The sequence below is a fragment of the Grus americana genome, chromosome 5 (genome assembly GCF_028858705.1).
Source record: "Grus americana isolate bGruAme1 chromosome 5, bGruAme1.mat, whole genome shotgun sequence".
Taxonomy (NCBI): Eukaryota; Metazoa; Chordata; class Aves; order Gruiformes; family Gruidae; genus Grus; species Grus americana.
The window spans coordinates 23,963,176-23,990,504 of NC_072856.1; the positions used below are offsets into that span (position 1 = coordinate 23,963,176).

The 27,329-nt window shown below is 39.2% G+C and overlaps 1 protein-coding gene across 12 annotated transcripts in view; it reads right to left on the reverse strand.

Moving 5' to 3' along the window:
- Nucleotides 1–27,329, reverse strand: part of LRRC4C (leucine rich repeat containing 4C) — a 564,871-nt gene that overhangs the window by 35,876 nt on the left and 501,666 nt on the right. For 10 of the 12 annotated variants that reach the window (XM_054828450.1, XM_054828448.1, XM_054828447.1 and 7 more), the window contains one exon: nucleotides 26,944–27,076. The exons of the other annotated variants lie outside the window; for them this stretch is intronic. The gene's annotated coding sequence lies outside the window, so the exon portion shown is untranslated. The remainder of the gene's footprint in view (nucleotides 1–26,943; nucleotides 27,077–27,329) is intronic. 12 annotated transcript variants of the gene reach the window in all.

The window sequence follows — 27,329 nt, forward strand, 5'->3', positions numbered from 1 at the left end:
ATAGCATGGGTTGGAGCCAGAGGAAATATATGCTTAGGTCTATCTGAACAGTAACGGGTTGGTCTTACCAGTTCAAGACTAATCTATTCAACCAAGGATAATATATACTTTGCACTCAAATGTTTCTTATGCAAAGGTGAACTACATTATTTTTCATTACAGTTATTACATATATTGCAGTAACATCTAGACGCTCAGATTATGATGGCAAACCTGAAAGAGTCCTACCCCAAAATTCACCTTAAAAATTAGGATGGATGCAAGATGATTTGTTTAATGCCATGCAATAAATCAGGAGCACAACTATGACCCAAAGTCACTGGCATCAGTCTTCTGCTCCAACTTGTGGGCAAAACTCCAGTTGTTTAATGATGTGAATAAAAACTCTAAGGCATGGCTCTGCCTGGTGTCATTCCTGGTTAGTGACCAAATGTGCATTGCTGCAGTGTAGATTGCCCTGGAGCCCAGCAGTTTTCCCCTTATTTTATAGAGTGGCATCTCCAAAATGGAAGAAATTAGCCACTAACACTGTTTACACACAGCTCGCCACATTTCCACTAATTGGTTGACTTTTTTCAAACTTCTAATTACCACGAAAGATATGTAGCAATAACCCCCAATTAGGGGTATATCTTCTGTCATAGAGGTGATTTGCAGCCATTTGTCTGGGTACAGCAGAGATCTCCAGTAATAGTTAATATGGAAGTATGTCCATAATTCAAAGTAGGATGGAGCTCACACTGTGCCTCTTAAACAGAAAACTGAAATAGATAATATGTTTTTATAAATTTGAACTAAATAAAAATAGGTTCCAAAGTAACAATCTAATGAAATTCAGTTCAATGCAAACAGAATAGGAGGTAAGAAAAAGTAAAAGCCTATGTTTTTACCCAGACTTTGCAGTAAAGCCAGATATCAGAGATTCTACCTTTAATCATCTTCTCAAACATGTTAATTGCTCCTTATTGGAAGCATCAGCTGGTTTTAAACCAACTTGCTTCTGAGATTAGTTCAATATATTTACTACAAGCCTGCCAAAGATGACCGACATACTCTGATTTGAATCTCAATCATTGTGGGAATATCTAGCCACCAGATCTGAATCTCCTATCAAATGCAGTGTCATTTCATATGCTCAAGAGGCTGTTACAGTAAAAGAAATTACAACATAATTTTGTTTAACTGAAAACATTTCAGCATTCAACAAAAATTTCCATGGAAATTTCATGTGTACATCAGGAAGAAAGCAAGCATGTATAGTAACATGTGTGTGTGTGTATGTATATGAACTAAAATATGAAATTCCAGTTACATTATCAAAGAAATTTCACATCTGACTTGCAGTTTTCAGAGGCAGCAGGCCATTAATCATCAGTGCTACTCAATTCCCAGCAGTCCTTTCAGTTCTTTAGTTTTGCTTTTCAGTTATTTTTACAAGGAAATTAATTGAATGACTTTGTCTAAAATTAAAAACAAAACAAAACAAAACAAAACAAAACAAACCCCATATCCTAACAGGTATGTGGAAAAAAACTTAAAAAAATTTCAACCTTTCTGTAGGTAATATAAGCCTAGCAAAAAGAAGCATTAGTTCAGAGACAGAAGTTGCCTGCTGTTCCAAAAGTTTAGCACAATTAGCAATTTCAGAGTCTACTGGATGGAGTCAAGGACACAGATTTGAGGAAAATTTTTCATCTGCTAATTCTATAAAGTTCTAAAGTATTAAGAAGGCTTCACTTTCTAATGTTTTGCTATGTATAAATGAGACAGAGGAAGCAACGCTGTTTCTCTGTCTTCACCGGTGTGTTCCTTTAGGCAGCTGCCATCTTTGCTTATTCCAGGATTCCCTTTCACAATGTTGAAAATCTCAAGAGCTCATTAGAAAGAAGCCCCAGACAAAAACATTTTTTCCTCGTTTTGATGACAAGGGATTCCCATTTTGGGCCTTCCATCTCCCTAGACGTTTTTAGAATTGCATTATAGGTCTTGCCTTCCAGAGGCTTTGCAAGAAAAAGACATTTCAATCCTTGAGTACTCTGTAAATGTGCTATTTACATATTCTTTTATGTAGAGTGAGAAATTTTCTTTTAAAAAAAAGAGTTAGTATAGACACAAGAGTGGTAACTAGCAATGATAAAGCCTGAGCGGTTTTACTGAAGCCAACAGTTTACCAAAAAAGTCATTGTTCACAAAAATTAAAAAGGATTTTTGATTTGACTTTGGCTAGACTTTCAAAAACATGCGGGAAATCAAGGAGGCAAGAACAGACTTGTCTCTTGCTCCTACTTTATGCATTTGCCAAAATGTCATCTTCTTTCCTGTCACAAAAGAGACATCCAGCCCCAAAATTCCTGTTTTACTAGATTTTACAGCAATCAAGTGAGCGCAGGTATTTATTGCATCAACATGGCAAATGTCTAGCAGGCTGTCCCTGTTTGTAAATACACAGAAAGAGCACAAATACAGGAGCAAAGCAATGTCCCTTATGCTCTTCTACTGAAATGTTGGCACTGCAGCAAAACAGTCATATTTTAAAACATATCGGGGATGTTATGAAGGAAAAAAACCAATAGGAGTTCCCACAGGGTGGAAAAATAACTTATGGGGTGGAAATAAGACATTGTGTCTTGAAAATTAAGTACTTGGACGTTCTTTTGAAAGGGGTCATTGCCTCTCCCATTAGTAGCCAAAGGGGAAATGAAGCAGGGAAAGGTGGGATGCCTTTGGCCCAGGCATATCAGTGGCAGAGCAGAGAGAAGAATTCAGCTCACTTTATTTCCTCCGCAGCAGATGCATTATCTACTAAAGAGGGAGTGGATTCATTCAGATCAGTGAGTAATTGCTCTTGTCTTAATCCAGCAATCTACATTTTACATTTCTTCACAGTTCTAACAAACACAGTGCAAGATGCCCAGCCAAATGAGAACACTGTTTTCTCTCCTTTAGAAAAGCAAATGATCCTTGCATGATTTGCAGTTACTGTATTAATTATGAAAACATCTATTTACTTACAATTTTTCTAAACCACTCTATAAAAGTTAAACCATTTAAACGTTGATTCAGTTTCAGTGCCCAAGTGAACTGCCCCCAAGGAATCCCAGCCACTGAATCGCTTGAAAATGCCCTTGTAAATTAGCAAGCATTGCACAAACACTGCTGGCAAATTCAATCATTTCTGTGTCATGCTGTATTGTTATCTCCTGCTCACTTAAAGAGCTGAAGTTCATTCTTCCTTAATTCCATGTAGGCTAGTGAGATGATACAAATGACTTTGCTTAAGTGGCACTGACTCTATTAATATTTAACTACAGAGAATAATAAAAACAGAGCAAAAAGGCTTAGGAATTAAACTACCACTTGCATGGCATTTCTTCATGCTCTCTATTTTTTAAATATCTATTATATCTTCAACAGAATTTTTTCCATTTAAAAAAATCCTTTGTACAGTAGTTGTATTTAATGTAGAGCTATTAGAAGAAAGAAATGTAAAAGATCAAGGTTCAGGCTACAGTAGATCTAATGTCTCTCGATCCCTATGAGCTTTCACAGAATTAACCAGGGCCAGGATTTTCAAAAGAGGTTCCTATGCCTAGGCCCAGTCACTGGCACCTATTACAGATGTTGCTATATCAGCCCTTTCAGAAATCAGAGCCTTAACAGATCTTAAACAAAATAAAATCAATGTTTTATTTATTCTTTCATTGTTTGCTTCCCAAATTACAAGAAACTGAGAAAAATATTCAAAACTGTAATATCACATATATTGTTTTAACAACAAAGGTAACAACAGCAGATGAAACTATTGTGTGAACCTCATGTCAGAAATAGATAATAATATTTGTACTATAAATCTGCATTACACCTGCAAGCAGCCATTTGTGAGTGCAAATTATATAGCTAGAGGATAAAAAGTTAGATTTGAAAATTTATTCTCATCTTTTATAAAACATTTCTTAAATTTTGGGCTTCATGACTTCATAGTTATTTTGATCATCATATAAACTCATCTCAGTGATTAATATGATTACATAAGTAAATATTTAAATACCTGAGGTACTACTATAAGTTCAATATAAATACAGAAAAAAGGGTGTGTTCATATTTTTTTCCATTTTTAAGATTAGGAGGCAGTTTCTAATTCTACAAAAGATATACTACTACACAGCTTTTCATTACAGCAGGGTTAAAAATGTTAACTCTCAGTGGAGCAGCGAGGATTTAATTAAAGTTTGCAAACACTGTGTTTCTAATATTTGTAAAGGAGCCTGAAAGATATGCAGAGTAATTCTTACTATAGTATTACAAGCATTATTCTCTGACAGTCTATTAATGTTTTCCCCATTTTATTCCCTACACTCAAATAATTCTAATATTGTTCCCACACATATTACAGATTTTCTGCCTCTTGTGTTCTTTTAGTTTCATAAACTCACAGCAATTGGTGATGTCTATATTTGTATAGATAAGTAAGTGTTCTTTAATTCTGGAGCAATCCTTTCTTGACTGATAAATAGAAATGATTAAGCAACAGTTGGGTAGAGAACTATAGCCCCAGTTGGCTGCCCCTTCTACAGCTAATATTTCAGCCTTAATGAAGTTAGTCATCTTACATTAGATATAATGGTGCCAGGCAAAATGTGAATGATGCCAATAACTTGTGCAATTTTCTGAAAAGCCACTTCAGCTGTTAAATTGTCCTACTTCTTCATTCTTGTGATCTTGCTAATGGAATAATTTGAAATTAAGGCAAGCTAAAAGTATAGATAAGATATAAATAAAAGGGAGTATTTTGCTCTAACACAGGAGGAGGATGCCATTCCTGGCTCCTGATCTTATAGGCACTTAATAAAGACATGTTTTTACTTACATATGAGATTTACTTACATTGTGAGGCTAGATTCTTGTTGCATACAAAACTGGAGTAGATTTTAGTATAGGAAGGAAATTGAAATGGATAATTCTTCACTTATGACATTTAAGTAACCTATAACATTCAGCAGAACAGGAATGATGCCTTCAAATTCAGGAACCTGTTGAAAATCAGATTACGTCAGTCTAAAACTACAATTACAATTGGATTTAAATGTTCTTCAGTAGTTCCTGTTACAAGTTTGTATTCTGCACTGTTATATGATTTCCCCAGATTTAGTTGTGTTTCAGAGACAATGGCAAACATACAGCACTCGCATGGTATAGGGGTTTTTTACCTCACCAAAATGCATGAAAATAAGGTCAAACATTGGGATTTTGGTACACTCTTTGAAATATTTCACAGTACCAAAAAGTATTAATAAGTCATCCTCCGCATGTTTTGGCCCATTTAAGACTCTCACTCCAGAAAGTAATGCCTCACCTGTAAACAGCATATTTTCACTGCATGCTTCTAAACTGCAGACAAGATTAAAAGGAAAATAATCTAAGTTTTTCAAGAGGCTTATTTTATAATTAAGGACTCCAGTGGTTCATATGGAATATGAATAATGAATCTTTAAAATTCTCTTTGATACATGTATGCACAAGAAACAATCGTTGGTTAGAGGTAAAACTGAGATGTGAAATAACTTAGTTATGACCCACAAAATGAAGCACTATGTGTGGAGAGAATAAAACAAAACAGAAGTCCCAAATCCATATGATATTGGGCTGAAAGCCAGGAAATTAAATTAATTTATTGCTATGACTATTACATATTTATAAAGCACCTTACAAATGAGAACTTCAAAGGATTTTTTAAAGGATTCATTAATTAGATCACAATAATCCAGTGAATTAAGTATTATGGTATTAATTTTAAAGACCATTAAACTTAGGCATGGACAGCTTAAGTGATATACCCAAGAGTGTATAATATAAAACAGTGGTAAAAGAAAAACTTGGTCATAAGAGCTGAGACTTCAACTTTCTTTTATGAAGAATATGGTAAGGGAAAATGTATGTTCTATGCATGGAAGAGGGGTTTTGACCATCACACATTTAAACAAAAGTGCAGTAAAGAATCAAAACTCAGTGAGGACCAACGAGCAGACTAATCCTGGAAAAAATGCAGAGTAAATATCAAGTTTTACCTGTGAAGTGCGATTTAGTTACTAACTGAGACAAGAGCCTAATGTGAACTGGAGGTGACATAGAATCATTACAGGAAATTACATGCAATATTGGGATTTTTTTGATAGTAGACATTTGCTAGATACCCACCTGATCAGAAGAGGCAAAATGAAGAGGAGATGATAATTGAAATGTAAAACAGGCAGATGAAAAGATGACATATAGGTTGCAATCAATGGGAGGTTTCAACAGCTGCCTGGGCAAGCGCTGGAACCCATTAAATTGGATTAGAAAATATCACCAGTGCAGCAGCCAGTCAGATTCAGTTTATAGTAGTTTGGCACAGTGGAGAGGTCATGTTTCATTAGGATTAGTCCTGTTTCCTTTTAACATAGTTCCCAGAATATCATGCAAGACACGATACAGTTCCAGTTTTCACAACTTGTCAAGTTTCTTGTATGCACCACTGTCATTTTAAATACTCGTCTACAGCATATATTTTTGCTGTAGCTATGCTTGTGGCAATGCAATTGCATCTCCCACACTGCATATATCACTTAAGCAAGCAGCTAAAATTTTAAAATTTTCAGCTTCTCATGCCCTGCCAGTGAGAAGGTTGGGTGTCCACAAGACGCTGGGAGAGGGCACAGGCAGGACAACTGACCCAGACTGGCCAAAGGGATATTCCATACCATATGACATCATGCTCAGCATATAAACTAGGGGGAGCTGGCTGTGGTACAGTGATTGCTGCTCAGGGACTGGCTGGGCATCAGTTGAGCAGGTGGTGAGCCATTGTTTTTCATTTGCATCACTTGTTTTTCTTGGGTTGGCTTTTTTTTCATTACAATTTTTTTTTTTATTATTTATTTTATTTAAATTATTAAACTGTTCTTGTCTCAACCCACAAGCTTTCTCACTTTTACCCTTCCAATTCTCTCCCCCATCTCACTGGGTTGGGGGAGTGAGTGAGTGGCCACAAGGTTCTCAGCAGCCAGCTGGGGTTAAACCACAACAGTCCCTTTTTGGCACCCAACGTGGGGCTCAAAGGGTTAAGATAACGACAGATCTGACCAGAGTGTGTTAAACCAAATTCATTATAAGCATTCATTATATTAGTTTAATAGTCGCTGGTCACAATGTTGTTTTATTTGTACTCAGGGTTGTGTTATGTAATACCTTACTTGCAGTATATATTCCCTGTGGTGCTGTTTATCACCTCTGAGAGCTGGATCAAGGCCATCATTTTGTTGTACTGTGTAACACTGACTTAACATATGATAAAATTACTGATTGTGAGACTAATTTGGTATTTGTACTCAGCATTGTTGTCATCTCAGTACTTTTGTACTCAGCATTGATGTTGTCTCTGTATGCATCGTTACCTGGCTGCTCCGATGCTGGGATAATGGGACCAGTAGCCTGGAATTAGAGGGTAAGTAAGCCAAGCAGCTGGGATGCCTGTCTAGGGAAGGGGGCATTGACAAGGCGATTGGAAAAGGGGCACAAGCCCTCAGCCTCTGGAGGCAACTCCTGTCAGGTGTGAAGAAAAGGCATCCCTTCAGTGAAGATATTATATGTCACCCAGGGAAGTGGACCACCATGGAGAGAGGTATCCAGTATTTGAGAGAATTAGCTATGCTGAAGGTAATTTATTACGACCTGGACAATGAGCAGTTATCCAAAGATCCAGATGAAGTTAAGTGCACACAACCCATGTGGCAGAAGTTTGTACAGAGTGCACCATTGTCGTACACCAACTCATTTGCAGTAATATCTTGAAAGATGGAAAGGGACCAACAATGGCTGAAGTGGCTGGTCAACTCTGGCAATACAAAGAAAGTCTCTCCTCCTTCCTTGTCTTGGCTGTGGAGAAACTGTCCCAGAAGGTTGAGCAGCTCTAAGAGAATATGTCCTACTCCCTACCCATATGGACCGGTATCTCAGCTACTAGGAGTAAGCATTCCTCTGCTCAAGAGGGAGGATATAGTGGGTACACACCACAGGCCACCCTGTGGCTTCACCTGCATCACCACAAAGAGGACATGAGGAAGTGGGATGGAAAACCTACCTCAACCTTAGAGGCATGGGTACATGAGTTGCAAGGGAAAACAATCACAAAATGGGATTCTTCCAGGAAAAATGCTGCTTCAGTTCCCAGTGGGCAGTTCCCCAGAGTAGAAGGGCTGATCTTACTTCTGATCATAATGAAGGGACTTCTGACTTGCATTTACAAGAAGTGAGTAATGAATACTATGACCAGGACTAGGGGGCCCTCCCTCCAGCCACCTGGAGGAAAGGGACAACCAGGTTTACTGGACCGTGTGGATTTGATGGCCTGGTACAACAGGTTCCAGTCGCTACCACAACGGTGCGCTGTCGGCAATGTCACACCAACCGAGACTGCCTGGTTCCCATCCATAAGCTGATTCATTGACTGGAGGGTCAAGTAGTCATCAGCAGAACTTGCTCACTCTTTAACAGTCCCATATGGCCAGTGCAAAAGTCTAATGGGCAGTGGAGATTGACAGTAGACTATCGTGGCCTGAATGAAGTCACACTGCTGCTGAGTGCTGCCATGCCAGACATGCTAGAATTTCCATATGAACTGGAGTCAAAGGCAGCTGAACAGTATGCCACAATTGGTACCATAAATACATTTTTCTCAATCCCTTTGGCAGCAGAGTGCAGGCCACAGTTTGCTTTCACTTGGAGAGGCATCCAGTACACCTGCAATCAACTGCCCCAGGGGTGGAAACACAGCCCCACCATTTGCCATGGACTGATCCAGACTGCTCTGGAATAGGGTGAAGCCCCAGAGCACCTGCAATACATTGGTGACATGATCATATGGGACAACACAGTAGAAGTTTTTGAGAAAGGGAAGAAAATAATCAAAATTCTTCTGAAAGCCGGTTTTGCCATAAAACGAAGTAAGGTCAAGGGACCTGCAAGGAGATCTAGTTTGAAGGAATACAATGGCAAGATGGGCATTCTGAGATCCCAATGGATGTGATCAAGAAAAGAGCAGCTATGTCACCACCAACTAGCAAAAAAACCCACAGGCTTGCTTAGGCATTGTGGGGTTTTGGAGGATGCATATTCCAAATTACAGTCTGATTGTGAGCCCTCCCTATCAGGTGACCCAGAAGAAGAATGAATTCAAATGGGGCCCTGAGCAACGACAAGCCTTTGAACAAATTAAACAGGAAACACTTCATGCAGTAACCCTTGGGCCAGTCTGGGCAGGACCAGATGTAAAGAATGTGCTGTACACCGCAGCCGAGGAGAACAGCCCTACTCTGGCAGAAAGCACCAGGGGAGACTCAAGGCCGGCTTCTGGGGTTTTGGAGTCAGGGATACAGAGGATCTGAGGCCCGCCACACTCCAACTGAAAAAGAGATATTGGCAGCATATGAAGGGGTTCGGTCTGCTTCAGAAGTGGTTGGTACTGAAGCACAGCTCCTCCTGGCACCCCGACTGCTGGTGCTGGGCTGGATGTTCAAAGGGAGGGTCCCCTCTACACACCATGCAACTGATGTATCATGGAGTAAGTAGGTAGCACTGATCACACAGTGGGCTCAAATAGGAAGCCCCAGGAATTCTGGAAGTGATCATGGACTGGCCAGAAGGCAAAGATTTCAGAATGTCACCAGAGGAGAAGGTGAGGCGTGCTGAAGAAGCCCCACTGTATAATAAACTATCAGAAAATGAGAAGCAATATCCCCTGTTCACTGATAGGTCCTGTCGCATTGTGGGAAAGCATCGGAGGTGGAAGGCTGCTGTATGGAGTCCTACACAAGTAATGGCCATTATTTGATCTCTGTACTGACCCATGGATGGTGGCAAATGCCCTGTGGGGGTGGCTACAGCAATGGAAGCAGAGCAACTGGCAGTGCTGAGGCAAACCCATCTGGGCTGCCCCATTGTGGCAAGATATTGCTGCCCGGCTAGAGAAGCTGGTTGTGAAAGTACGTCACGTGGATGCCCATGTACCCAAGAGTCGGGCCACTGAAGAACATCAAAACAACCAGCAGTGGATCAGGCTGCTAAGATTGAAGTGGCTCAGGTGGATTTGGACTGGCAACATAAAGGTGAATTATTTATAATCCAGTGGGCCCATGACACCTCAGGCCATCAAGGAAGACATGCAAGCATATAGATTGGCTCATGACTGAGGGACGGCACCATGGGTGCCATCTCACAGGTTATCCATTAATGTGAAACATGCGCTGTGATCAAGCAAGTCAAGCAGTTAAAGCCTCTCTGGTATGGAGGACAATGGCTGAAATATAACTATGGGGAGGCCTGACAGATTGATTATATCACACTCCCACAAACACACCAAGGCAAGCGCCATGTCCTTACAATGGTGGAAGCAACCACTGGATGGCTGGAAACATATCCTGTGCCCCATGTCACCACCCAGAACAGTATCCTGGGCCTTGAAAAGCAAGTCCTGTGGTGACATGGCACCCCAGAAAGAATTGAGTCAGACAATGGGCACTCATTTCCGAAACAACCTCATAGATACCTGGGCCAAAGACCACGGCATTGAGTGGGTGTATCACATCCCCTGTCATGCACCAGCCTCTGGGAAAATTGAACAATACAATGGACTGCTAAAGACTACAGTGAGAGCAATCGGTGGCGGGACCTTCAAACATTGGGATACACATCTAGCAAAAGCCACCTGGTTAGTTAACATGAGGGGATCTACCAATCGAGCTGGCCCTGCCCAATCAAAACTTCCACGTACTGTAGAAGGGGATAAAGTCCCCATAGTGCACATGAAGATTATGCTGGGGAAGACAGCCTGGGCTAGCCCTGCTTCAGGGAAAGGCAAACCCATCTACAGGATTGCTTTTGCTCACGTACCTGGGTGCACTTCGTGGGTAATGCAGAAGGATGGGTAAGTCCAATGTGTACCTCAAGGGGATTTGATTTTGGGTGAAAATAGCCAATGAATTAAATTGTATAATGTTAATAGTTATATAATAGTATATATGATCACTTCTGTGGTGGTTATATGCTGTATCAACGGTATTACCTTAAGAGTCACCCAGATTAATGAAGAATGAATTTTGATGAAACCAAGCAAAGGGCAGCAATGATAGAACCAGACAAGTGCAGCAAGAATGGAACTAGAACTGGCTTCAGTATGCAACAATCTAATACCACACACCATCTCTCCTGCCCTGAAGGACTATTATGACAGATGGAGCCCAAAGTCATGGACTAAATGAACTCAAGGGACATTTGAGAAGGATGGCCCATAGACTAAGGGAATGATATCTGTGTGTACTTATCAAAAGACAGGAAAAGTGGTGGTGATTAATTGGGATGTTTTGGAAGGTGTGGAACCTGGTCATGATGTAGATGGTATAGAATAAGGGGTGGAGACTGTCCTCGTTTCATCTGAGACAGTTAATTTTCTTCCTAGTAGCTGGTATAGTGCTGTGTTTTGGATTTAGGAATGAGAATAATGTTGATAACACACTGATGCTTTAGATGTTGATAAGTAGTGCTGCTTACACTAAACCAAGAACTTTCAGCTTCTCATGCCCTGCCAGCAAGAAGACTGGAGGTGCACAAAAAGCTGGGAGGTAGCACAGCCAGGACAGCCAAAGGGATATTTCATACCATATGATGTCCTACAAACTAGAGGTACTTGGCTGGAGGGGTGGTGATCACTGCTCGGGGACTGGCTGGGCGTTGGTCGGCAGGTGGTGAGCAATTGTTTTTCATTTGCATCACTTGTTTTTCTTGGGTTTTATTTCTCTTTTTGTTATTTTCCCTTTCATTACAAGTTTTTATTATTATTACTATTATTTTACTTAAACTGTTCTTATCTCCACCCACAAGGTTTCTCACTTTTACCCTTCTGCCCCACTGGGGACAGGGGGAATGAGCGAGCGACTGTGTGTTGCTTAGTTGCTGGCTGGGGTTAAAACCACAACAACATATTATGTGACTGAACAATCTGATAGAAATCAGGAAGTAAAACATAAGAGAAGAAAAATCCCTCCTATTCTCTAGAAAGGTGAAGGCAAATACTGCATGACTGAACCAGGCATTTAATGGCTCATGTCAAATCATAGTCATATCATGTAAGTATCAAATTTTTCCTTGCTACAAACTTCAAAATAAATCAGTGAATATACCTCATTTTATTTCATCATACCAAGCCCACACTCTGATATAGAGGGCTGTGTTGCAGCACTGGAAACAACTTAGAATTTCTGATGGGAATCATTTACTGAGATAAGCAATAACAGCAATCCCATTTGAGATGGAGCCAGTTTGGGATCAGCTCCAGAGAGATGCTGAGAAAGAATTTAACCATGCATTTTAGGTCTATATCCCTCAGTGGGTTTGACCCACTGTTCCCCAAATATGTGATGTGTCAGGAAGATGATTTTAATGAGATGGAACAGCTATTCCCCAGGGCAATAGTACTCTACAGAATAACCTGTGTGTGAAGTAAATTTTCAGTGGTTGTTTACCAATTAATAACTTATAGCACTATATTTAAGTACATGGATGTAAAAATGTATGGACAGCACAAGGCCATGCAGATCTCAAGTACTCAGAGTAATAGCCAAATGTAATAATTAATGATTAATTTGAAAGTCTGAGATTAGCAAATTATTCACACAGTGCAGAAAGACTTCACAAGTAGATAAGAAAAATTATATAGGGAAAGGGGATGAGGCTGCACTGCCATTAGCTGCTCTCTGTGATAGCTCATTAGGTTAGCTTTTACCAAAGGAGTCAAACCTAAGTATGTGTGTGTAGTAGCTGACACATAAAAAGCAAGCAGGAAGCTCCTGCTGAGAACATAGGGAGAAGAGCTCTCAGATTTCTCTGCATGAGGTTAGAGAAATGTCTGGGGATATGTTCCCCTGTGGAGTTCAATAGCAAAGTAACCATTAAATAGCCAAAAGCATGGCACCAGCAAGGGAGAAAGACAAAAGGCGAAAAGCCTCTACAGCAGCAGATGTACTGCGCTAGCAACAAAAACTACAGCACTGGATCTAATGGTCATTACTTGTGTGTTGCCATCACATTGAGGCAGATTAGTAAAGCATTAAAAGAGAACACAGACCCAAAGTGAGAACCAGGGACGTTCTGTTGATGACATGCAGAATTATTAAAATAAAGATAGAAAATTTGCCTGTCTATGCATGACTGCAAGGCAAGAGAAGGGAAGGAAAATTTACCGTTGCTGGCCAGTGAAAACAATAAAAGTAAAAAAAAAAATGATAAGAGGAGAAACTGTAGTCTTGTTTGTCCACTGATGGACATACCCATGCCTTGTAAGTAACGAGACAACAAACTCTACATTGGAAAGCCAGCCCAGCAACTTACTTTCTGCACCTTACATCATCCTCACCAAAAATAAAATCCCTGACAAGTCATAATACTTACAGCAGAACAGGAGCCAGCTCCTCCTATAGCAACATTGATTTGGCATAATTTTATAAAACACATATCTCTGTCAGTCAAACAGACTGCAAAGATCAACTAAGAGCAAATACTAGGTAAAAAGGTGCAATCTTTATGTCATCTCTTGTCATCCCCTGGCCCTGAGGTTCTGTTCAGCCAGATCTTACATCCTGGGCTTCCATCTACTGTTTTCTTATGCCCAGTTAACTCAAACTGCTTAACAAGCTTTATGCATAGCTTCACATTCCTGCCTTAAATCTCCTAGCAATCTCATGACTGCATGTTGCATTTCTGTTAAGAATGATGGTGTTCTAAAAGAGGAGAGTCATAAGGTAAAAGCACATGACACTTTTTTCCCACAGAAAGGTGGCAACTGAGACTAGGAAGGGCACTGGGTTAGTACTGTTTTTTTCTAACTGTAGTTCATAAATCCCTTGGAGGTCATAGAAAGGTTAAAAAAGAAAGCTGTCAGTGTTACAGCTCAATCCCTGCAGGGCTGGGAAATAAGAGGGACTGTTATTACTTTCACCAATTTTTACACTTTCCAGAAAACTTCAAATTACCTTTAATTGCTGGAAACAGTTCAACTCCTTCAAAATGAGGAAGTCAATAAGCGCAGTTGTTTTTCACTCTCCTGTCCTGGAGGCACTGGTTAATACTGACTGCTGGAGATCACTCAAAAACAGATGAGCTGAAAGGGCCTTTAACTTTCAGAAAGTTGGCTAAATTTAATCATTAAAGATCTAGGGGGAGAGAGATGACAAAGAAAATAGACCATTGTTGCACAAGGAAAATAGACCAATTCTGTCTTTCTCAGGATGCTCCTGCTTCCTGTGATCCCAGCCATGTTTCCATCCCCTGAACACCCATTTGGTTGTGCTGGTATAACTCCACTCGCTGCACAGATCTCTGGGGAACCAGGTTATAACTCCCAGACCAATAACAAGCCTCCCTGTAAAGGCAGATTATTTTTAAAATAGATCGGTAATCTGTTTCATTGTGCAACCCCATAAACTCTTGTAGGGGCAAACAACAGGGACAGAATCAACTTAAGCAGAATGAGCTACTGAATCACTGCCTCAGGAAGAGTGGGAATAGAGCTAGGGGGGACAAGGACAAGGACTAATTTCTAACTAGAACACTAATCTGGAACACAGAATGACAGAGGGTGTCAGGAAACCACTGTAGTATCTGGGGCAGAGAAGGACAGGGTGAGTCAGCAGCAAGAGAAACAAAAAAATCATAATTTGATGCAAATGAAATCAATGAGACGTTGGCAGAACTGTTTCCAAGAAGAATGTTTTTCAGTGTTTTCTATGAGGTCTTTAACAGAACCAAATATGATGAGGCTTTCGAAGCTTGCAAGGACAGAAGTACAAGACCAAGCGAATACAGAAGCATTGATTAAATGCAGCAGGAGGAGAGTAAAAGTACATGAAAGGAGACCAAAAACATCTCTTCAGAGTTGAGGGAGGAAAAAATTGGGAAGTTAATCAATTCTCCTTTTAACTTATATAAACAATACCAAGTTTAAACAAACCAAAAGTCATATTATAAATGCATACCTGTTTCTTTTGGAGAGGAGGGAGTGTAAAATATGCAAATGGCAGCACAAGTCATCATATCTAGAGTATTCAGTCCTTAACATTCTTCCTCTTTATACTATCTACTACTAGAGAAAAAAAGGTCTAGGGAAACACCGTCCTTTCTCAGCTGCACTGCTGAGCTCAACATGATAGTCTGCTTCCCCTCCATGTACAGATCTCCAGCTGGTTTTACTGGGAGTTCTGAGTACTCACTGACAGAGTTTAAACTTCCTAATAATAGAAGGAAAAAATACATGGCTCCCAAAAAAATGTAAGTCCTTTCAATTGCAAAGACAAGTATTCAAAAAATATCCCAGATTTTCTTTGTCTGCAGTTCCTTTTTAAGTCATCCTGTGCAATGAATGAGGCAAGGTCTCAATGGATGGTGAATTTAAGGGAAAGAATGACTAAAACATGATTGTGCACTTGAAGATAACATCATATTATTTATGTAGATATATACAGTATAACCGTTCAATCCCTCTCATATTTTACTGGAAATAATAGGATTTTCTACCAGGGCAATCCTTACATATGAATTAAATTCATTTTGAAGAGGGGAAAAGAAGGAGGTGAAGATGTGTGGCAAATTTCTATTTCAGTGAGGCTTGTCTAGTAAAATGAAGAAAGTAAAAAGTAGAGATGTTAATGGATCATGTGTGCACACTCTTATTACAATTGTCATAGGAGTAACACAGTAAAAATAATAAAAAATATTATTAAAATATGAATAAAATAATGAAGCTAAGAAGTTCAAAATTATTTTACCGTTCATAAGTTTTAAATCCCTCACAAATTTAGTTTCATTTTAATACTCATTATAATCAATATAGGTATGTATCGAGAAGTATAAGGTTGACACAGTTGCCTACATATCCTGTTCAATAAAATTTCTTACATGCACTAAATTCATAGGCATGACTAGGGAATGCACAGCCTCCTCAAGGGGAGAACATCATGTATAATAATGAGACTGAATTTGTCCTTTTCATCTGCACGGCACTAGAGATAAGTGTGGCATTCTTGGTATGACAGTGTGGCAGGCATGATTCTGAGCACCATATGTCAATGACTCTGTAACCTCCATCTGAATTGAAGTAATTTAACTTTTTTTTTCCCAAACAAACCTTAACTATTATAGCCAACAAATAGCTCTTCTGCATTCTAAATCAGTCCTTCCTCTCTTTCATTTCAGTTGTTTCCAACACTTCTGAAGTTTATGTTTTATTAGTATAATGTGTAAATCATCAAAATATATACATTCAATTTAATCAACACTAAAGAAGCTTCTGTCCAAGCTAGTACAAAACCAAAAGAAACAAAATTTTGAGTATATACATTTTCATGTAGCTGAATGGACAGGCAACCTATTACTAAGGCAAAGCTCCAATGCCCCTCTTGAAAGTTAGAGAGCGCTTTTCCATCCGAATTAAAAGGTTTTAGATCAGGCTTTATTTAAAGAAGTGCTTTGTTTTCAGAAAATGTTCATTTTTTTCTTATTGTTCTTGTTTGTTTTATGATGACTCCAGAGATCAGGAGTAACAAATGATTGAAAAACACACTGAAATCTGTTTCTGAGACTAAAAATGGAGGCTATATCCTTCATTATGAAGATGTTAATAAAATTTTCTCATCTGGATGATCCCTAATTTAGTTTTTACATGTTCTTTGGTTACAGCTACTTGTGTCAACATTTTTTTGTTAGCCTAACTTGAAAATAGAAGAATGAATAAAGCAATACCCCATGAGAACCTAGAATACTGTATCTTTTTTCAGGAATTCATTTCTAGGCATGATGGAATAAAGACTTCCCATTATTTCATTCTGCAGGCAGCATAGCTTACAGGTTTAATTCTGAAATTCTCACCGAATTCCACTTCAAACTCTCCTACAGGAATTTCTCTGTTTACACTTGGCTCAGGAAAATCTGAAACTTTGGCAAGTAAGATAAGTAATGTCTAATATCCCTCCTACTTCACATCCATAAATGAAGGAGGTTGAAGAACACATTCAGTAAACTGGAATTAAAAATGAATGCCAGCAAGTTCAAGCAAAACACTCCTATATAGAAATTTAAGTTTATATTTCCCACACATCAGATTAAAACCCATGAAAATCAGGTTTCACTTTTCACCTTCTAAAACATTATTTATATAGTGGTTTTAATCAAACAGAAATAGGAAATAAAAAGAGAAAAAAATATAACTATTGTAGATGGCTGTACATCTAGTTTATTCAGATTTTCTTAGTAATCTTCAGCTGTTATTTGAATCTCATCAGCTAGCTGGGCCAGTGGAAAGGTCATTAGAGAAACATTTCTGGTGGCATTCTGTCTGAAACAGAACCTTCAAAAGAAAAAAAGCATGGGAATATTACAGGAAAAATAGTGAGGAAGAAAAATTTCTGTAACATGGAGTTAAGGAAAGGTGCAAGCTACCATTTGATCTTGGATTAATATTCAAGAGGTTCTTTAACTAGCACTGCGTGATCACCTGACTCTGACATAGTAAAGTATGGCAGGTACAGCAGTGGTGTCATTACTTTGTCACAAATTCCTAAACCCAGCATACACTTTCTACTTTTTTGCTGCTAATCATGTTAATTAGAATTTTGATGTAAGCAAGTGAATAATCATTGATTTCACTCCGCAACCATGCAGGATGCATAAAGTTTATATGCAGCTTGAATTTGTTATTGCTAATACAGATCAATCCAATTTGGTGTGCAAGCCTCATTTTTAACTTTTTTCTTTTTGGACCATGACACTTTTTGTTTTTGAAACTCCAATTTTAAATGACCACCAACTCAGTATCAAATTACATTTTCTACTAAAAGAACACTTCTTTTTCATGCTAGTAATTTTAAATTTAGCTTTTAGCTGCAGTCAGGTATTTGATTACCGTGGCTCTGAGATCTGTCACTAGTGGATATTTCCCAACATTACCTATTATTGTGGAACTCAGCAACTAGTTGCAATGCTTAAAATATACTTAGAAAAGCTCAAAATAGGACAAATAAATAGGAAGATCTTTTGCTTACACCTCAAAACATGCAGACTGTATGGTGCCAAAACTTTAGTATTCCTAGCAAAACTAAATAGGTATACTGGTGCAACTGGACAATATTGTCTAGTTTAGCTATTAACCCCTTGCTATAAAAAGTGCTACTTTATCTTTAAGAAAGTGTACAGGACTGAAGAGTGGACCATCGCTACCTCTCTATGTTTAACTCCCATGACTAAAGCAGCTGTTCTCTGTTTAGACATGTTATGATGATTTTAAATTGTAGTATCTCAGATCCTCAAAGAGCTAGAAAGATATGAGATAATGAATTTAACTGGACTAAGCGGTGCTTTTTGTGGAGAAAAAGGCTCCGATTTCCAGATCAAAGACAGTAGGAAAGAGGTTCTAACTCCTAACTTTCTTAATGCTTCAACTCTGTGCCTCAGCTTCTTTGTAAAATTGGAATAATGATGAACAGGGGGTGCAAAGTTAAACAAATGACCCAGCCACTTTCAGAATCTACTGCTTCTAAACATGAAGTCTTGCTAAAGAAACCCATTTCTGAGTGCAATATTCAGAGAAGTTGAGCACTTTTGTGCTCATTAGCCAGTATGCTGCCATTTTCATTATAATGTACTGTATTTTTAAGTATTGATCGGAGGGTCATTGTGTTCAGAGAGGCATCTCTTGTTACTTTATGCATCTAAAGTATGCATCTAAAGGATCTTTATGCATCTTTATGCATCTAAAGAAGTGAATGACTGTGAAGTGGTCAAATACTCTTGTAATCAGCACAGTAAAAAAAAAAAAATTTAAAAAACCCATAGCTATAAATCAAGAGGATTAAATAAAGATATTGCTTCCCTCATTGCAGCATCTGAATGATGCAGAGCTCTCTGCTAGTCTGTGCTCATATAGCTCTTATCACAGGCACTGCTATAATGTAACAATGTTAGAAAACTATTGAAAATAATATTATGACAATATATACCCTACTTGGCCAATATAAAACAATGCTTTAATATATTAGAAATATATTCACAGCTTAGCTTTAGTTAACCTATGTCAGCTACTATGTTTTATGTTGTATAAATCAGCTTTGCTTGTGCTGCTCACTTGCTTTATAGAAAAAATGCATGGATTACCCCCAAAACAATTTTTGTTTTACTTTAAGTCAGTTCAAATTTCTGTATGACTGAAATGAACAACGACTTACTGGATTAAAGTAATCTTCAGCCTAAAGAGGCACAGCATATCCAGGTCTGCCTGGTGATGTGGGCTGCCTTTTTGCCATCTGCTTCTAAGCAGGAAGAAGAGAGGACTGTTCTGTCAGAGGGAATTCCTTCCCAAAGGCTGATATTTGGCAGCCACAGTCCCCATACTGATGCTTAACAAAGCGGTAGGAAGCACTCTCAGCACCTGTCTCAAGGTGCAGCTCCTTTTCTGCTACTGGCACACATATTATTCTGACTTTTTAACCTTAGCAATGTAGACAGCCCTACTGTTTCACTGTGATGCATCTTGCTCCACAACACAAGACAGGCTTAAAAATAAAAAAGAAAGCCATACTTAGCAAAACTTGAGATTAAGATTTTACATAGTGCAAGTAAAAAATAAAACTGAAACAAACCCCATAAATTATTGTTCTAATCAATGGTTAGAGCTATGTTTCATTCACATCCCTTATGTAAATTTCCTTCAGTGTGCTCTTGCTCAAAGGCCACATAGTCATGAATATATTCACAGTTTAGCTTTAGTTCACCTATGTTAGCTACATTTTATGTTGTATAAACCAGCCGTGTTTGCCTGCACTCCATGAGTCTCCACAAGAATAACTTCCATCTCCAGCTACTTTGATACAGGTTTAAAAGCCTTGGGGAGTTGTAGATGCAGTCACACACCTTATATATGTAAGGTGTTTTCACTTTGCTTTTTTCATAATCATATCGCCTAATCCAGGCTGTTCATTTGGTTCAGTTCTTGTTACAGATTTCAATATCTTCATGATAAATATTGTTTAGAACATTGGATATAAATAGAAGCTGCTAAGCATCTGATCTCTGGTCTATTAACAACTTCTCACAGGGATCTAGAGACCTCACCTACAAAAGGTACAAATGGCACATCAATAAAAAGTGATCTTTGATACATCTGAGAGAAAATTCTTTTCCTCCCCTTTACCCTCCTTCAACATGATTTCTTTTGTCAGAAGAGGTTTAAAGTAGTTTGGAACTGAATTTTTGTTATCTATCAATTATATGTTGCCAAATCAACAGCTAATCCTTTGCAATTACCAAGGATGCCAAGAGAATTAAGGAAAGAAATTTTACTATTTGGTATTCAGATCAACTTTTCTACCAACAGTTTTATTCTACTGCTGTCAACCCAAAATTTCCACTAAACTAAGTGTTAAAACCTGCAGGACAAGACCCTGGAACAGTACAGGAACCAGAACACTCAGAAGAAGGTGCCTGAACATTCAGTCTTACAGAGAGTAAGTACCCCAAACTGTTCTTCAGCGTTAGATGACCAGTTTTCTGCCATCTACCATAACAGAACTTGAGGAATGAAATAGGAAATCAGGAAGATGAGCATAATTGGTAAGAAATTAAATAATAATGGAGAAATAACAATAGAAAAACAAAAGTGGCAGATGAACAAAAACCAACCCTAGAGAGAGGAAGAAAAGGAAGAACTGACATACTGAATCATTGGCATCCTGACACATTAAAGGGGCTAGCATTTCTACCAATTTTTAATGAAGGAGGAATTTCACACAGTAAGTTCAAACAAAAAGAATACAGCACTTTTCCCCACAAAACTTACCAAATTTAGTATATACAGTGTTATTAGCAGTGGAGAGAGCAATGTATATGACACTGAGTAATGCAGGTGAAGGCTACCTGGTAACTCATCTCTTTCATATTTGATCTCTCAGATTGTTTCAGAGATCCAGTGGTCTATTCTTGTCATGTCACAGTCTTTAGTCTTTTGAGAAATATTGAAGGAATTCCTGCTAAATTCTCCTGTCTCCATTTGTATCTTGGGGTTTATTGACTTGGTTCTGTCTAAGGGTTCTTTCTTCTAAAATAAAACCCTAGAGGTCTCTTGGTGGAAAAAAAAAAACCAAAAAACAAAACAAACAAACAAACAAAAAAACCTGATCAGAAGCTTCCCAGTTTTCATTTATAGATACAAAGGATATAAAAAAAATGACTTAGTTGAGTATTCCCTTTGCCTGCTAGCAATGGGCACTGCCTACACAGTTTTGCATGGAAAATATCTCTGCTTTGTGACTGTAGTCTTATCAATTGCCAGCTGTGTTGACCTACCTGTGCACACACAAGTCAGGATCTATAGCCACTCAAAATACAAGCTTTGTTCTAAACATGGCTACATGAATTGTTATTAGGTGAGAAGAACTTCTGGTTTGATTTGAGTATTTCATTTCTTCTGTTCTGTTCTAAACTCTGGGACATGCTTCATTCTCAAATGGAGATTTTCATTATGTTTAAGAACATAATTAATTCTGAAGCTGTATATCCTTCACTTAATTTGAAAGGTTTGAACTTTTCCATAAATCGTGGAACATGACTGGTTTCTCAGCTGTTAGAAAAGGAAAAACAAAACCAAACCCAGCATTGACTACTATGACTTTACTATAAATAGCCTTGAAGGGGCACAGTGATTGCCACAAATATAAAATTTAGAACCATTCATCTTAAAATAGACCACAAAAAAAGTATTTATCACAAAGAACAGCAAAATGCAGCCACTTGTAAACTGACCAGTCAAAGAAACACATAGAAAGAGCTCCGTTTGCTGGAACAATGTGAAACATTTGTGGTTTCCACCAGAAACAGAATCTGGTCAAAATTCAAGAATACATAGTTAGTACTGACATCAGATCATTATCATTAAGCTCCAATGAAGATGAAAGCCTCTTACTGAAAATATAAATTACCTTTTACCATCAAGATTTCAAGTTATATTAAAACAGCATTCTTATCTTCTCCTTCCTTCAGTCAAAATGGAATTTCCAACAATAGTTCACATGAAACACAATTTAAGTAGTGAATCAGAGAATGAAACATCAACCCATTAAGCTTCTTGTTTCTCATTAAGTGTAGGGGTGGAGTTCAAACTTTATTTAGTATTTTGTGGATGAAGATATTGCAATGTCATCTCATCTAATTTCAATTTCTTTCCATATTTGCCCTGAAAGGTTGTAAGTTCTTTTCCCAGTGTAAAGCCTGGAATCCAAATCGTTCTCTATGTCATTGAGGTTAGATTCATAGAATCATAGAATCATAGAATATCTCAAGTAGGAAGGGACTCATAAGGATCATCAAGTCCAACTCCCTGCTCCTCACAGGACTACCTAAAACTAAATCATATGACTAAGAGCATTGTCCAGATGCTGCTTGAACTTTGCCATGCTTGGTGTCATGACCGCTTCCCAGGGGAGCTGACCAACCACCTTCTCAGTGAAGAACCTTTTCCTAATGTCCAGTCTGAACTTCCCCTAGCACAGCTTCATTCCATTCCCTTGTACCCTATCACTGGTCATCAGAGAGAGGAGATCAGCACCTTCCCCTTCCACTGCCCCCCTTGAGGAAGGTGTAGCCTGCGATGAGGTCACTCCTCAGCCTTCTCTTCTCCAAGCTGAACAAGCCAAGTGACCTCAGTCGCTCCTCATAAGTCTTACCCTCTAGACCTTTCACCATCTCGGTCACCCTCCTCTGGACACACTCTAACAGTTTGATGTCCTTCTTATACTGAGATGCTCAAAATTGCACACAGTACTTGAGGTGGGGCCACACCAGTGCAGCGTTCAGGGAGACAATCGCCTCCCTTGGCCAGCTGGCTATGCTGTGCTTGATACACCCCAGGACATGGCTGGCCCTTTTGGCTGCCAGGGCACACTACTGACTCATATTCAACTTGCCATCAACTTAAACCCCCAGATCTCTTTCCACAGGGCTGCTCTCCAGCCTCTCATTCCCCAATTTGTACACATAACCAGGATTACCCCGCCTGAGATGGATAATCCAGCACTTGCTCTTGTTAAATATCATATGGTTGATGACTGCCCAGCTCTCTAGTCTATCCAGAGCTCGCTTTAAGACCTCTCTACCCTTGAGGGAGTCCACAGCTCCTCCTAATTTAGTATCATTGGCAAACTTAATGTACATTCAGTTCCTGTGTCCAGATCATTTATAACAACACTAAAGAGCACTGGCCCTAAAATTGAGCCCTGGGGAACCCCACTGGTGACTAGCCGCTAGCCTGATGTAACTGCATTTACTATAACTCTTTGAGCATGACCCATCAGCTGATTGTTCACCCAATGTATTAAGGGTTCTAGCTCTATCATGAAGATTTTGTCCAGAAGGATACTGTGAAAGACTGTATCAAAAGCTTTGCTAAAATCCAAACCCACCACACCTACTAGCTTCCCTTGTTCAACTAGATGGGTGACCTTGTCATAAAAGGAAATTAAGTTGGTTAAGAAGGATTTTCCACTCGTGAACCCATGTTGGCTATGACCAATGACTGCATTGTCTCTCAACTGTTTTTCAGTAACTCCCAGAATAACCTTCTCCACACTTTTACCAGGCACTGAAGTCAGAGTGACAGGCCTGCAATTACCAGGGTCTTGCTTCTTATCCTTCTTGAAAACTTGGACAACATTTGCCAGCTTCCAGTCGACTGGGACCTCTCCAGACTCCCAAAAATGTTGAAAAATAATGGAGAGAGGTCCCGCGATAACATCAACCAGTTCTTTCAGTACTCAGCAATGAATCCCATTGGGGCCCATAGATTTACACACATCCAGCTGGAGCAGCAAGTTCAGGGTCGGATGAGATATCATCCCCTCAGTCACAGTCTTCCAACACAGAGCTCCAGGAGTCCCAGGGCCCATCATCAGTATTAAAGACAGAGGTGAAGAAGGTATTGAATGTTTCTGCTGTCCCTGTTTGTGAAGAGACTAACCTCATCAAGTAACGGACCAATGTTATCTCAGATCCTCCTTTTGCTGTTAACATATTTTTGTTGTCCTTCACAGTGTTGGCCAGCATGAACTCTAATCAAGCTTTGGCTGCACAAATTTTCTCCCTACAGTGGCAAACAGCACAGTCCTTCCGTGTCACCTGTCATTGCTTCCAATGTCCATACACTTTCCTTTTCCACCTAAGTTCTAGAAGAAGATCCCACTCAGCCAAGCCAGCCTTCTGCCCTACTTGCTTGACTTCCAACACTTTGGAATTGCCTGCTCCTGGCTCTTAAAAAGTGACCAGCATTCATGGACCCCAATACCTTCAAAACCAAATTCCCAGGGGACCTTACTAACTAGGTCCTTCAGCAGCCTTAGTACCTGCACCAAGAAGTTATCTTCAATGTGCTTCAGAAATTTCCTGGACCTGTTTGTGTCCACTATATGATATTCCCAGTTGATGTCTGGGAAGTTAAAAACACCCATAAGGACAAAGGCAGTTGATCTAGAGATATCCCTTAATTCCTTGTAGATATCCCTTAACTCCTTCATCGGTTTCATCATCCTGGCTGAGTGGTCACTAGTAGACTTCCACATCAACATCCACGTTATTTGCTTTCCCCTTCATCCTTACCCAGAGGATCTCAACTGTGTCATCACCAACTGTAAGCGCCATACAATCCCAACCCTCCCTTACATACAGTGCCAGCACCCTGCCTCACCTGCCCTGCCTATCTCTCCTGAAAAGCCTATAACAATCCATCACGACACAGCAGTCACAGGACTCATCGCACCAGCTTTCACTTATGCCAATGATGTTGTAGCTCTGGGACTGGGACAAAGCTTCTAGCTCCTCTTGTTTGTGCTCCTCATGCTTCATGCATTAGTATAAAGATATTTCAAATGTGCTTGTGTACTCAGCACATGATGGTGCAGACTGAAGGACCTTGCTAGCACACGGTCCCTCAAAATTGGCACACACCCCCTCTTATCTCTAGCAAGACTGGTTTTATCCCTTTCCCCCTTCCAATCTAGTTTAAATCTCTTTCAATGAGTCCTGCTAACCCTTGTGCAAAGATTCTTTTCCCCCTTTGAGAAAGGAATATCAAAAAAGCATCAACAAATGAACAGTACAGACCTTTCATGAGAGTCTACCCATTTTATAGGTAGAAAAATGCACCCAACAAACACAGCTAGGGACTGATGCCAGATCGTCTGGATCTCAGACCAGTTCAAATCATAAGCAAGGTATTCTTGCCTTTTATTTACAGTAAGTTATCTAAAACCAATTGGTACAATTTTTTGTAAAGAATACTGGACCCTCATTAACAAAAAGCCATGCTAACTCATTTCTTCTACATAATAGAAAACCAAATTAGGTCTGCTGAACCTAAGTTGAATTGATTAGCAACAACTTTGAGTGGAAGATCCTTGAAAAGCAGATTATAAACTGAAAATTATCACCATTTGTACAAATGCAGGAGGGAAGACCTATGCTTACTCTTACTTTCCTATATCAAACCTTTCTTCTGTCACAAATGCATTTATAATTTCTCCCAGGTAATAAAGTAGTTTCTGTTCTTTCCAGAGGGGACAGCTTTAGACTCTTTACCACAGCTACAGGTTATACAAAGACATAACTCTCAGTAATGTTATACGAGTGCAGACTGGCCTGTTTTCTGGCAGCGGTGAAGCCTGGTGAAGCATGGAAGCAATTTGTGAATTGCAGCAGTGGAATCTCTGAATTGTTTTAATTAATGAATGACAGGGATCTGGAGGGAACTCACCAAATAACAAAAAGGAAGGTATTTCCCAGAGACATTTGAAAGCCTAACCTAGTACTCAACCAGCCAAAACATCTATACTCCTGAGCAAAGAAAAAAGCTTTCCTAATTAAATGATGTTTTGTGCTTTTTTGGTGTCTCATGAGATGTGGGAGTAGATCCTTATGAAAACTTTTGCATCAAAAATCCCATTTTTTTTTCCCACCAGTGTGACTTTCCATTGTTAATATTCTTACACTCTGCGTATATTAAGGAACATTAATAAATGAAAGCAGCAAGTCAGCCTGTCAGATATTTTATAAAGTACCATGGGAAATGATTGGTTTAGGATGAGTGGACAAAATCTGTTTGTTCAGCAAACTTAATTTTAGCTGAGGACCAATAAATGTGTGCGTAGCATGGACATACTGAAAGTTAACTAGGCTCAGAAATACACCATATAGCTGAGCTTTTGGGACAGAAGAGAAACTTAACCTTCTGGTACTTCATGGCTCAACTCTAACTCTTAACATGAAGGAGGAAACATTACAGTTACACTGAAAGATGACGGACTTCTGAAATGCTAGCAATGAAAACATTCATAGTTAAGGCTTCAGAGAAGAAAGAGTGTCTCCACAAACACAAGTTAAGCCTGGAAGGTGAGATTGAAATAAGCTAACCAAACAAGATTATGTACAGTTAGAAATAAAGCCATTAACTCTCCCTGTGAAACAACATTTTATTAGGCTAACTTGTTATATGGCTGGTAAGATGGCATTTTCATGAGTTTTAAGTCCTGTAAGGAATATCTTGGAAAGTTACTGTAAACTTGTGATTTGTATTCTCTGATAGGTCCACAGGAAGACAAGAAAACCCCTGTAAGATACAGCTTCCAATTTTCCCTCACATAGGGAAGGGAGTTGAAACTCAGTGAGGTTTAAGAAGCTCTTGAAAGACTTTCAGGGGGGTTGGTATGACCACTCAGACAACATCAGAGACACGTGGTCCCATTCTCTACCAGTTTTCTGCCAAGCATTCCAGCCATGATATCCCCAGAGCCTGAAAAGCTGACTGCATAACAATATCCTAGCATGAATTACCTTTTCGGTAGGTTTACCGTCTTGGGAGGTGATGCTTCTCCTCGTTTCCCAAACTACCCCTGGACCTTCTCATCCTACTAGCCCATTGGAGACTGTTCCACAGAGCTGCCTGGATCCCCCCACAGCATCCACCCTGTGGAAGACAAATATTGAAAAACTGTGACGCAACAATTAAATCTCCTAGAGACATAATTTGAAGACATTGGGAGAAAATAACTAAAGTAGACTAAAACATTATATAGAGCTGTCATTACACTATCTGAGTAGGGAGTGGAGTTGTAGGATCACAGTATTCCCTCAATGTACTTGTACATATAATACAGCTGTTGAAGGCACAGTTAATTTCAAGATTTTAAGACAAATATAAGCGGAGATTTCAAAGGCAG